This window comes from Choristoneura fumiferana, chromosome 30, assembly GCF_025370935.1.
Source record: "Choristoneura fumiferana chromosome 30, NRCan_CFum_1, whole genome shotgun sequence".
NCBI classification, from domain to species: Eukaryota; Metazoa; Arthropoda; class Insecta; order Lepidoptera; family Tortricidae; genus Choristoneura; species Choristoneura fumiferana.
In genome coordinates, this window is record NC_133501.1 from 2705044 (window position 1) to 2718851 (window position 13808).

The window sequence follows — 13808 nt, forward strand, 5'->3', positions numbered from 1 at the left end:
CTTTGGAGGTTGGATGGAATTCATTTAAGTGGGACTTTGTATGAAGTTTCGTTGATTTTCTCTCAATAGGCTAGATTCGTAAAAATATACCTACACGTAATTAGTCCTTCAAATTCAAATTCTTTTATTGCATGTCACATTACAGTACCTACTATTACAAAGGTCTTAAAATCTAAACATAGGTAGGTAGTTTACGACCTTCAAAAAATATAGGACACGAGCTATATCTTCATCAACACAAAAATATGTTGATGAAGATATAGCTGCTGGTTAAAGTTCCGTGTTTACTAAGAAAGGAGTGACGTCACGGACCCCCACTCCCGAACTTTGACGCGCTATCATTTTTGGTTAGATTGACAAAAGGTAAAATACGTGTCAAGTACGTGTCCAATACTTTCTGATGATCTGATGGGACTACATAGAATATTATTTTCTACCCAGGAATCCACTGGTTACTTAGAGCCAGACAGTTTCTAATCCTTCGAACCGGATGACTTGTGGTCTTTCCACCCGCGTAGTGTACAAAAAAATAGTTTTAAAGATACTCGCCCGTCTTCTATTCGTCAAATGCGTGCGTTTTGTTTACAGAAATAGGATTCTCTATTTAGACTCCCGGATAGGAAAGCATCCGCTTGGCTTACATGTCGATGCTTAGCTGTTTTTTATTAATTCATTAAACGAAAAATACAATATTTATCTATTCAATGATTTCTAATCGGTCGGCCAGGCGTTTGACAGTCTCTTAAATCGACAGCTTACCTCTGCCTCCCTGCGGCATGACTACCGCGTTCCTCTGATCCGGCCGCAAGAGGCTCTCGGCCTCCGCGCCTCTTGGTAGGACATCTCCATTGCCAGCTAGCTCCTATATCATAACACGAACAAGTGCATCTGTGCGCCAACGATCTTGTTAAACGAAGTTATCTGAAACAAAATGGTTTGGTTAATGGTTCCTGAGCTACCAGCATCCATCGGACGCCTAAAACTATCATGAAAAAAAACCGTAATGTTTATTCTGTAGGTAGGAAACTGAACCGAATGATCGGTCAGACACTGGACATCAGCCACCACGACCACTAATTCTTCGAACAATTTGCAACAACGAGCAACTATAGAACACAGCTTATATCTCAGACAAAGAGTATCTACTATGCATTTCCATCTGACTAACGTATAACCCCGGTTGCCAAGCTGTTGGCCAACGTACAGTCGCGAACAGGGATTGTTGGGCCACTTACGATTGTATTGATTATTCGTAATTTGGCCGTGTAAAGCTGTTCTGATTTATTAATGACAATATTTACTACATTGTATAACTCCGCTAAATTATAAACAGTGGCGAATGGGTCAACAATCCGGTTCGCGATGGTACATGTCTAAACGTCTAAGTCGGTTTCAGTGTGTCTTGCACCTCGGTATTTAGAAAATGTTTATTAATAAAGCAAGGAAGTTATATTCACAGGTACATGTAGAATGACGCCATTTTAGCTGTTTAAATTGTTATGGTTAAGTTTACCTCATTTCAGTTTAACAATCCATTGTTTAGGAGGAGGTAAGTGCATGTAACTGTAAGTATTTGCCATAAAATCATTTGATTAAATACCTCTCATGCAGTGTTGGCACGACTAAATCATTTTAATTAAAACTATAATTTAATTCACTATTTAAATGAAATGATATTTTCAATAAGAATCAAAGATTGCTTAGTACCGTATTTGTCTGTCTGTTACCACTTACCTCTTCACACTTAAACTGCTAAACCGATTGAAATGAAATTTGGTATGAAGTTAGTTTGGGACCCTGCAAAGCGATAAACGATTATTTGAAGAAGGAGTCGCGGGCAAGAGCTAGTATTTTGTAACTATTCTGAAGTGGGACTCTTTCACGATAGGTAATATGGTTTGATGGATTTTGATGAACTTTGGCGAGTAAAAAATAATAAAGAAATAACACAAAGGCTACTTTTTAATCTGATATTCCACGGGATCGGAAGAAACTACGTGTGTTAATCGGAAATCTTAACCAAAAATTTACAACAAAAATACATTTGGTTGTATGTATTGTATTTTCAGCATGTTTTGATAGAATTTACTTAGGATTATATTAATTTGTTTTAAATAATCTGTAAGATCATTTGTATTGATTGATTTTTAGTTTTCAAAATACACCGTTATGAAAGGTATATTAGGTATTGCAGCATAAATCTGCTGCATGCAATCTAACCTTCTTTTTTGAAATTGAGTGTTAACCTATTTTTGCTTATACGTTTTGGTCGTTTAGTTGCGGTTCACTTCTTGATTTTTTTAAAGGTTTGAATTGGTATCCTGGAAACGTGGAACAGAGGACGCGAAAATTTGGTTTGTCAAATGTGTTTTCCGTGGATGATTTTTGGCAATAGTGCCTTGGATTAATATTTTGGTTTAATATTCCTGGGATTTCTTTTATGTGACAATTATAATGGTGTTCTAAAGTGTTAATTATTATAACCTGGCGAATTGATTGTTTCTCCAACTGCTGCGAGCTGGTGGCTCGTAGTCGCCTCCCTTTTATTAAAAGCCGGATCTGGTTTTGCCAGTTTCGGGTAAGGTTTTTTCTGTTTTGTAGCGAATTTAGGTTTTGTTAGGGCTCATGGTTTGAATGAATTCTTAGTCTCTTTTATTTTTCAGCTCCCACCTTACGGTGTGGACTTTTGTGGACATCGTACTGCGCTCCGCACACGATTGTGGGCATAATTTGTCATCGCTTCGGTGTCGGGATTGTTGCCTGCATCCAGTGACAGGGGAACCGCTCCACACCAACAACAAAGACCACGTGAAGATTGTCACAAACTTTTGGAGTTTCTTACTAAAAACTTTATTTTTTGGCTTATAACGGCGAACTATTTTAAAATTTGAGTAGTTTCACATTTTTTTTTAAAAGTATTCTATGTTTTTCTAACTTTTCGCTTCAGTTTTATATCGTAGTCTTAAGCAAACACGTTCGGAACTCTTTTCTACTGTTAATAGAATTTTATGCGCATAAGATCCTACTTGGTGTTACGCTCTAAAGTATCGCGAATTATTTAGTAATTTCGAAAACTACTTGCATAGTTTATTTGCCCATTCCATATATATTTTGTACTATTTTTTTCAAAATTCTAAAAGCCCACGAAGGCCTCCATGATTTCGGTAATCTTTTGGCAAAACAATATGACAACCCGTTAATACTACTCTGTTATTTCATCGGCTGATTTTTTTTTACATTAAATCTTTATTAATCATATCTCAAAATTATACGTTTCATTTATAGTGCATTGCACATAAGTGTTGTGTTGTGGGGCTTGCCCGAGGTTCATTGAATTTTGGGTAAGCTTCGCTACAAAATTGGCGCCCGAATAAAAAGGTAAATTATTTTATCGTTAAATTTATAAATTGTTTGAATTTTATTTTCTTTATGTCGTAGGGGATGGCAGTCGCATTCGACTGCGCTTTCGCTTATTGATTCTGCTTATTTTACAGATTAATATTAAAAGGGTATGTTTTTACTCCCCCACCTGTGATAGTTTTAGTACTGCAAGTCCACCCTTGATCTTGGTTCGCTTTCACGCTCAACTAGGTACGTTCGAAGTTCTACGCTACACACGCAGTCCAATTGAATATACTCTGTATTGTAATCAAGTGATAAGAATACTGTATAATTGTTCACATTTATGCGTTTTATTCAGTCCTAAACTTTTTAATCCTGTATTGTTCATTTAGTAGGTTACAATTCCGCTTATTTAAAACTGTAGTTACGTAGTATTTTCTGTTTTATTTTACTATTTGGCGGTTGTATTAGTTACTGGATTTCTGCTGTTTGTTAATTATGGAAGGGGATAGTGCTGTTGAATCCATTCACGAAACACCTAATCTGGCTTCTCCAATCCTTCAACCGAGACGGCGCATTCTAAATCCTGAAGCTGGTGAACAATTCCACGACTCAATTATGGGGGAACCTACGCCACCACATTTCGTCACGCGTACTATGGTGAAGGAGGAGTCTTTGACGAAATGGGGAATAAAGTTCTCAGGTAATACTTGTGTTCGCGATTTTTTCTTTCGGATTGAAGAAGAATCTGAGGCTCGCGGTGCTCCTACCTCGTACATCGTGCGTCGCTTTCACGAATTACTTAGCGATACAGCTCTTAAATATTTCCGATCTATCAAGCATCCAGCTTTGAGTTATGAAAGCCTTAAGTCAGCCTTTTTGAAGACGTTCGACGTTGTTGACTTTGACTTCAAGGTGGAACGTGAATTACGTAGTTTGAAGCAGAGGGGAAACCAGTCTATGCGAGACTTCATCATTGAGGCGAGAGATCTGAATTCAAAGCTTCTTTCACCAATTAGTGAAGACGGTCTTTTCCTTATCGTAAAGTATGGGATACATCCTCGCTATTTTCCTTGTTTGGCAACAAATTTGATAGATGATTTAGATTCTTTATTACAGATTGCCGGGAACTTTGAAACTTTCCAGCCTCAAGCTAGTTCTTCAAAACACGTTGCACCTGTGCAGATACAACAATCTCCTCCTTTGTGCTTGAAATGCAGTGATGCCGGACACCAGTATCGCGCGTGTCCAAAATATCCCGGACCCATTTGCTTCCGTTGCAAGCGTGAGGGAGTGATCACTCGTGACTGTGCTGCTTGTAATCCGTCTTCCAAAAAAACTAATAACTGGTGTGCGGTCTAGCCCAACCGTATCACCCGTTGTTATTACTGATTCTGAAGATAACCGTTTGTTTGTCGAGATTTATATTGCAGGCGTGCGTGTTAAGGCATTGTTAGATTCTGGAGCTCAAACTTCTTTAGTTGATGTTTCGCTTTTGGCTGATTTAGGTATCACTTTTTGCACGAAGATTCGTCCGTCTGTGGTTTCAGCGGATAATTCTCCGATTGAGATACTGGGTGGCGCAGACCTTCCCATTCATTTTAATGGATCGATTGTGTTCCATTCATGTCTGGTTGGTAGGAATTTACCAACTTTATTCATTTTAGGGATCGAATTTTGGAATAAATTTGGTCTTACGTCCGTATTAAGTAGAGCTTTTGAACAGGAATTTTCTGGTGATTTGTTCATTCCGCGGCCGGTTACAGTCAGTCATTCCCAAACTGTTAACGAGGTTCGTTTCATTCAACCACGATGTACTTTGTCATCTGAACAAGAATCTCAACTGCAAACCGTGATCGATGAGTTCAAGGAGATATCTTCGGATGTTAAGGGATTAGGATGTACCACCTGGCTTTCTCATAAGATAGAAACAGTTGGATCACCGATTCGACAACGCGCTTATCCTACGTCACCTGTTAAACTCAAATTACTCAATGAAGAGATTGATAAAATGTTAGAGATGGGAGTTATTCGTCCGTCCCATTCGCCGTGGGCTAGTCCAGTGGTCATGGTAACCAAGAAGGATGGTTCCGTGAGATTTTGTGTAGACAGTAGGAAATTAAACGCTGTAACTGTACGTGACTCGTATCCCTTACCCGCATTCAGGAAATTCTGGATAATTTACGCGGAGCGAAATATTTGACTTCCTTAGATTTTAGAAGTGCCTTTTGGCAGATTCCCTTGGCGGATCGTTCCAGTTGCGAAAAGACGGCTTTTATAGTTCCGCAACGCGGTTTATTCGAGTTCGTGCGCATGCCCTTTGGGCTGACCAACGCCGCATCCGAAATGCAAAGGCTGACTGATAAAATCGTTAATTTTGAATTTACTCCAGAATCTGAGGACTTCGTATTCGGCTATGTAGACGATCTGATCCTGGTTTCTCGTGACTTCCAGAGTCATCTCCGCTTGTTACGTAAAGTATTAGAAAGGCTTACTCAAGCTGGTCTCACAGTTAACTTGAAAAAGTGCGAATTTTGTAAACCAGAGCTCAGATATCTTGGTTATATAGTAAATGAGAATGGTCTACAAACCGACCCCAAGAAGCTAGAATCTATCAGGGATTATCCGACCCCAACTTCTGCCAAATCACTTCGTGCGTTTATAGGAATGTGCTCATATTATAGGCGCTTCGTAAATAATTTTTTCATCGATAATTGCTCCTATGACTGCTCTTTTAGGGAAGAAAAAAGGTCGTGATATCATCGATTGGAATGAGGCTGCTTCTGCTGCGTTTATCAACCTCAAAAAGGCTCTGATGGATTCGTCCGTTATGGCATGTCCCGATTTCACTAAGCCTTTTATTCTTCAATGCGACGCTTCGTCAGTTGGTCTTGGCTCAGTACTAGCACAGTCGTTAGATGGCGTTGAACATCCAATTGCGTATTATTCACGTCTCTTCACAAAGTCTGAGCGCAATTATAGCACAACTGAGCGTGAACTTCTCGCTGTTTTAGAATCTATTAAACATTTCCGTGGATATCTCGATGGTATGAAATTTCATTGTGAAACGACCATATAGCGTTGAAGTGGTTACTTCCCTTGATAACCCACTGGGCGAGACTAGCAGTTGGGCAACCCTATATCTCAATTGAACTTCGAAGTTCACACAAACCGGGTACTTTGAATGTCGTTCCGGNTTTTTACAATACAATATTATATTATATTATGCATGAAAGCTATGTCTGTTCACATTTATTGGTATCATGCAAGTAAAACCTGCGTTCCTCCATTATCACGTAAATCGACATATCGATGGCAGCAAAGTAGATACGGACATCTACATTTTTTCAAAAATGTTTACAAAAAATAACTTATTTCAACCATATCTATAAGTCTGTTAAAAAAATATTTCAAATTTCAAAATAATGAAGAAAATTGGCACGTAAAAAAAACATCTACACTAGCTTTTGAAAAAACATCGCAGTAGAAACGGACATTTGAATTTATCCGCTTTTACTTCGGAGCTTTGACAGGATGCTTGTGACGTCAATAAAGTCACATGCCACTTGTCCGTTTATACGTCTTTTTTTTGCATATGTCTCAATCTACAAATTTATTATTTCTAATTTCTATGAGGAAATTATTTGTTTTTTCTTAAAATATTTAAACAAATAGATATATTACTTACATTGGTTTCATACACTTGTTTGTTTTTTTATTTTAGACAGCAAATGAATTAAAATTCTTAACCTAAGTAAGTACTTAAGTTTCTATTGCTTGCAGCTTACCGCTTTTTGGAAACGACACGCCTGAACAGATTTTGACTGATGACGAGCAATCTGTTTTTTTCCTAATAGGTATATAAGTAGTAGGTAGAATATCGATTATACTATTCATCATCAGCCAATAGCAGTCCGGACATAGGCCTCCCCATAGACCGCCATTGCGCCCTGTCTTCGGCTAGACACATCCAGCTTTTACCACCAGCCTTTCGCAGATTGTCCCTCTACCTGAACGGAGGGCGTCTTGGACTACGTTTGCCGAGACGCGGTCTCCACTCAATATCTTCAGCGGTTGTCGGTGCTTCAACAGATATGACCCAGCCCACTGCCACTTCAAGTTGTTAATTCTATGAACTATGTCGATGACCTTAGTTCTGTGTCGGATAGTCTCGTTGCGGATTTTATCCTTCAGAAAAACTCCGAGCATAGCTCGTTCCATAGCTGGCAGAGGCCGCGTTTCAGCTCCGTATGTCATGACGGGTAGGACGCACTGGTTAAAAACTTTCGTTTTCAGACATTACGGTATAATGACGAAAAAACTCGACATAATTTTCCGAATGCTGCCCAGCCCAGCTGAATCCTTCTCTTGGCCTCCTTCTCAAAGTTGTGTTCTACCTAAGGCTACTGTTACATTATGCTCGTTATTAGCATGCTAATAAGCATGCTAGTACCTGCTGTACCTGTATGACACAGAAAAAGCATGCTTAATAGTAGCAAGCCGTGGTGGCCGAGTGGTTTGACCTATGGCCTCTCAAGCAGAGGATCGTGGGTCAAACCCCGGCTCGCACCTCTGAGTTTTTCGGAATTCATGTGCGAAATTACATTTGAAATTTCCACGAGCTTTACGGTGAAGAAAACATCGTGAGGAAACCTGCACAAACCTGCGAAGCGATTCAATGGTGTGTGTGAAGTTCCCAATCCGCACTGGGCCGCGTGGGAACTACAGCCCAAGCCCTCTCATTCTGAGAGTAGGCCTGTGCCCAGCAGTGGGACGTATATAGGCTGGGATTATTATTATTATAATAGTAGCACGTCCCTATGCACACATTTCGTGCTAGTAAACTAGCATGTTGTTGGCTACCCTTAACTGCAAATCAGGCCGGAGGTATGTGTACTCCGAAACAACATCAAGAAGATTTCCACTAACGATGACGGGCCTCTGATCCATGTGGCCATTGATGACAATTTTGGTATTATCCACATTCATTATAGCATTATATTTTTATACTATTATAGTACATACTGTTTTATTTTTACAGTTTATATTGTTTGTTTTGGGATATATTTTGTACGTAATTTTATTACTTGTACCTACTGTTGATTTATTTAATTTATTAGTGTAAAACTATAAAAAATAACTTAGTTTTTGAGTACGTAAAAACAATTATGAGTAAAAAAATAAATAAAAAAATATTTTATTAAACACATATTTTGGGGGTTTTTAACGAAATAAATGAATTTATATGATAGACAGCGATGAGGTTGAGTGGTAGATAACTCATTTAATAATATGAATAAAATGATTAATGCAAAGTAATAAAGACATCTACAAAATTTTATCAAAAAAAGGGTGAATACTCGTTGCATGTTGTTTAGATTATCTCTAAACACTCCTCTAAGTTTTACCGGAGATTCTTACCTTAGCTTATTCGTTTTTTATAACGGAAAGGCGTTTGTTTCATTACAACGCATAAACGATATCAGGCAGATTTCCTCTACGTTAAGCTCTTTCAAAGTAAAAAAAGACATCTACAATTTTTCATTAAAATAATGTTACAGAAATAAAATCTGTTGAACAATCACCAAAGAACATTATTTTAATGCATCATAGAAAATTTCATGGTAATCAGTCCATTAATCTCAAAGTAGTCATTATTTTTTACTAAATACGCTCTCTGTAAAATAGCTATTTTGTAGATGTCTTCTTTTACTTTGCTGCCATCGATACGATACATAGACTCGTGTCGAAAATCAAATCTGTGGTAGATGAGCCTGTATAACATTTAAAATAAATCCAAATTTTAATTTACTTATAATAGTGTATTCAGCAGCATTTGTTTAATATATTATTATTGTTTTTAGAAACCGGCCCACAAAGTGTAAAGAATGATTCCGTTGTTATAATAATAAATATCGTTGTTACTTACTGCTCTACAGAGCCCTTTACGTTATAGTCTTTATCTAGGAAATGAAAATGACGACTACAAGAAACTAGAGTACTATCAAGTACACGATAAAATTGTATTTTTGCATGTGACATAACGATCAATGAGGGGGTAAATAATTGATTGGAACGCAAAAAGTAAAAGATAAAGTAGGTTTTCTAATATTTTAACCATCCACCTTCGTAATAAAGCTACATAAAATTTTAATAAGTTTGTTTATTTTGTCGTGACCTGTTACTCACTACTTTTTCTCAAAATATGTAGACGAAAACTTTTCAGTAAGTATTGATAAAATTATATTTAAATAATAATGGATTCAATTCAACGTATTTATTGAGATACAATAACCCACAACAGAGATAATTAAAATATACAGTAACAGATCCCAAAAATAACTGGTCTTAATGTAACGACGAACATTAGTCGATAAAATATGACACTATCGATAATCGACAAATTGAACTCTCGAGCACTAACATTGTAGGTCCCGTGTGGTGCAAGTGCATGCAATTCGTTATCGGATGCCATGGATTTGTCTAAATCCCTGGAAGCACGAAACAGTAAATTTTCCCGGCAAGTGGGTAAGAGATTGGATAAACCAAGACAGAAAAAGAGCAAGCTTAATTGTTTTTCTGTTACTGCTGCTACAAATAAAGCACTTAACTGGAATTTGTACTTGTAATATTGGTTAAAAAAGTTATGTCAACCATTTTTTTTTTCGAACTTTCTGAATAGTTCATCATCATTTCTAGCATTATAGGCGCTTTGGTTCAAACTGTAAGCCTGTAAATGTTAATTATTAATAAATAAATAATAATAGATAATTATCGAAAATACAAACGGAGATATGGATGCACAGAAAAACCAAAAAAAGAGACCAGCACTGGGAATCGAACCCAGGTCCTCAGCTTTTCGTGTTGCGTGCTATAACCCCTACACCACTGCTGGACAGGAATCTAGACACGAATCTTTCCTAACACATATCTCAGCTTGCTTATTTCTACTATGCTACTTAAGCAGCAGCACTAGCGACATCTATGTTGCGTCGACAGACGTCACATTCTTTCGGAACTAACCGCTCACCCAGACAAGAGATGTCGCTACTAAGCAATCAAATTATGATTGGCTTTTTGGAGTCTTTTTGTATTTTATTATTTCAACTCCAAATTTGTTACTTTTACGGGTATCCCGTGAAACCATATCGAATACAAACTGAGACATGCATGCACAGAAAAACCAGAAAAAGAGACCAGCACTGGGAATCAGTACTGCTCTGTAGGCCTCCCCCTTGGTGGACAAACGACATCGCGAGAGTTGCAATTGGCAATTAGGTTTGCAGGTGATGATAAGTTGTTGTTCATGAGGTCTTCCGGCTGATTACGATGGATGATGACTTGACTACAGGCGTGCAAGGCAAGCTTGTTGTGTTGTTGCTGCTCCTCATACACCAACCGGGCTCAGTTCGCGCGTCAACTACTTATGTTTTTTTGTAATAAGTATACTCGTATTCTTGTGGTTTACCTTTGAGTTCAATGTTTATGATTGGTAAGCAAACTTCACACAAAACACACAAATATCACGACTGTATGCCCAAATGGGGTAGGCAGAGCACACGAAACGATACCGCTTCGGAGCCACTTTTAGCAATTTTAGGTTAACTAACAAACTAAGCAAGCAAAATTGTACTTAAAAAAGTTATTTTTATTAAAAAGTCGTGTTATGTTTTTCACATAAAAGCATAGGTCATATTTAATTACTGTAAATAGTAAATTTGAAATTGATATTAGTTCAATTCGCAATGATTTGATATTATTCATCTTAATTTTCAGCCTAAGCAGTTATTTACATCTACATACAATAATATAACGTAACTAGAAATAATATAATAAGCGGGTAAGCTTCATTCGTTTGTTTGTGTATGTTTTATGTAAGTGGTAATAACTGGAACTATTGAATTGATTCTGAAAAGTCATAGACTAATAGCTCACTATCTCCTATTGACTTAGGTCAATTTCATCCCAGGAGACTGCAGTTCCCATAGGACACATGTAGTAGTTCCACGGACAACAGTTACACTAAATAAAACATTTTTATTCTTTTACCGAAAACATTTATTCTTTCAATCTAATTTACCGCTAATCTAGACTGGCTCTAAACCAATCCCTCCCGACACTAATATCGGCTCGTTCAGTAATCGAGCAGGGAGTTGTGGCCCCAAGAAATATCGATAAAGTGGGTCATCGTTAACTACAGTGTCCCAGTGGATTAATACTCGGCCTTTCTCCTAAATTTCTCAACCTGATGCCACTTGTGGTTTGCGTCGCGTCGATATGGCGTCGTAAACAAAAATGTTATTACGGGATGGACCGTTATTTTACGGACAACCCTTGAAACAATATTTTTAATGAAAAATCACCAGGGGTGTTATGGTTTGGAGCCTTTCTTGTTTGCGCGTGTCGCAAAATTTTATCTGCTGTCACTAGCAAATTTAACTTAGTTGGAAATTTAGATTTAAATATTTTTGTGAACTGACGGGATGTAGGCCGTGGTTACCTCCCGATATTTCGACGGAGTTGCATACATCATGATCATGGGTGGACGGGTGGTTGCTCTAAATACCAAAGCAAGTACTTTTAGTTTAATTAACCATGAATCATTAACTTCAGCTATCATGAGCCATGATTTTAAAAAATCATTGAACTTTCTCTAAAAACCTTTAACAATATAGTACTACTCGTACAAAGTCGTAATGAACCTCTCACACGCTACTCTGAATAAAATCTTACCTACTTGGACCAGCTTTACATTGTAAATTTGCCGTGTTGTGTAAACTTAGGAGCTTGGGAATTAACACTCTAGCAACTCTATTTCGTTCGTTATAACTTAAAGTATACTTAGTAGTAGTTCGACTTGGTTGCGATAAGTTATTTTATTACATACTAGGTTTTACACGCAGCTCTGCTCACGAACCTTAAGATCTGGCAGTTGAATTGAAACCCTAAAATTTCACTAAAATACCGAGGGAATTTCTAAAACATACAACTTGGTATAAGGAATACTTGTGCAGATATTCATGTCTTTATACTCAACAGTTAAAATTTTTCTATTTTATACACTTAGTTGGTTTGGAATGCTCAGTGTAGGGTTCCGTAGTTCTCGACCGTCACAATAGGTGGACTTAAAAAATACGACTTTTTTAGTTAGTTAGGTACTAAATATTATAGTTTAAACGACGATATTTGACCTAACAAGAAGCATCCATATTTGTCCCGAATTTCAACGTCAGGGGTACAGCGCCATCTATCGGCAAATTGGGTAACAAATTTGCAGGCTTGAACTAGTATGGATGTTGATGGTTTTTCAGGGGTAATTCTTAATATTATATGAACCGGTTTCAATTTTTTTTTATTTGAAAGAAGATACTTTGAGCGTGATCTTATAGGTACTTACTCAAAGAAAAAAATGCACGCAGTGGCGGTTATATTACAATCTTAGTTTAGAAATCATTTTTAACAAAAACTTAAAAACTGTTCAACTGATTAAGTTGAAAATAATTTTCCTAGAAAGTTTTTATTAAGCTTAACTTCGGTGACTTTTTTCATATTTTTTAGACTTGTGGTTCATAGTTAGAGGGGGGGGGGAGGGGACACATTTTTTTAACTGCTGATGCTGGCTGCTGGTGCTGACTTATGCTGTTGACTGTACCCTAAATATTTATTATTATTTTTTATTTTATTATTGTCGGCGTGACTGATATGTGTATTCATGCCAAATTACACGTTTGTCCGATAGGATAGGCTCATGGCCGCTTGTTTAATCTCTTGCTGTAGTGACGCAGTTTCTTAACATTATCTACGTGTTCCTTCAATAAAGTCGTATCCATACCCAAAACATACATTAAACATGACTGTAGGTACTTATTCGTCCGGCACATTGACAGGTACAACAATAAACCCGGGAAACCATTTATTCCACATACATTAGTCCCTAGTTTCCACACTTAAAGGTCTCTCAAGGAAAGATTTATTATGTTACCGACTCGGACGCAGTTACGAAGTTTCTTGCTACCTGTCAAAAATATAGCGACCATTCGACGCCAATAGGGGGTGCTGAGCACATTTTTAATGTTCGACCGTCCTGTTGAATTCTAAGTTGCATCATTTTCTATCGACTTTAATAAAAATGAGGATGGCAACTCGGTTTTAGTTTTTTTATTTATGTTCATTATCTCAGATGCAATAATTGTATATATTATCGTTCTTCGAGGATAAAGTTAGGTAAGTAAATTGAAGAAAATAGATTCCGTAGTTATTTTTAACTTTTTATTGTTGTTTTGAAGTTGGTTTTAATTTTATGTTAATCATTTTCTTTGTTTACTTTTCACGTTAGCATTTTTGTCAATTTTTGAATATTAAAAAGGGTTTAGATTGCTTTTAAAGGCCGTCAATAGACCAGTGACCATCTTTGAGTTGTTAGTATTCAGAGGCGGTGGTGATCACTTACCATCAAAGGCTTGCTC